The sequence below is a fragment of the Arachis duranensis genome, unplaced genomic scaffold, assembly GCF_000817695.3.
Source record: "Arachis duranensis cultivar V14167 unplaced genomic scaffold, aradu.V14167.gnm2.J7QH unplaced_Scaffold_343483, whole genome shotgun sequence".
Lineage (NCBI taxonomy): Eukaryota > Viridiplantae > Streptophyta > Magnoliopsida > Fabales > Fabaceae > Arachis > Arachis duranensis.
The window spans coordinates 2,715,193-2,715,874 of record NW_026264909.1 but is presented as its reverse complement, the minus strand read 5'-3'; positions in this window follow the sequence as shown (position 1 = coordinate 2,715,874).

The window sequence follows — 682 nt, the reverse complement described above, 5'->3', positions numbered from 1 at the left end:
AATTGACATAAACCTGTAAAAATCAATTAATTAACAAATAAGCTTTGTAAATGGCTGAGTTGCCTTCCAGCAAGTGCTTCTTTATTGTCTTTAGCTGGACTATTACTGAGCTTTAATCAAGTCTCAGTTTTGAGCATTCTTGCTCAAAATTGCTTTCAAGATAATGTTTGACTCTCTGTCCATTAACAATGAATTTTTTGTTAGAATCATTATCTTAAAGCTCCACGTATCCATACGGTGACACACTTGTAATCACATATGGACCTCTCCACCGGGATTTTAATTTCTCGGGGAATAATCTGAGCCTAAAATTAAATAGCAGAACTTTCTACCCTGGCTCAAAGACTCTGGATAACAGTTTCTTATCATGCCATCTTTTTGCTTTCTCTTTGTAAATTTTTGCATTTTCAAAAGCATTGAGTATGAATTCCTCTAGCTCATTTAACTGGAGCAATCGTTTTTCTCCAACTAACTTGGCATCAAGGTTTAGGAATCTGGTTGCCCAATAGGCCTTATGTTCCAGCTCCACTGGCAAGTGACAAGCTTTTCCATACACCAGCTAGTATGGAGAAGTTCCTATAGTTGTCTTGAATGCTATTCTGTATGCCTACAGAGCATCATCCAAGCTTCTTGCCCAATCCCTTCTACAGTTAATCACAGTCCGTTCCACGATTCTTTTAAG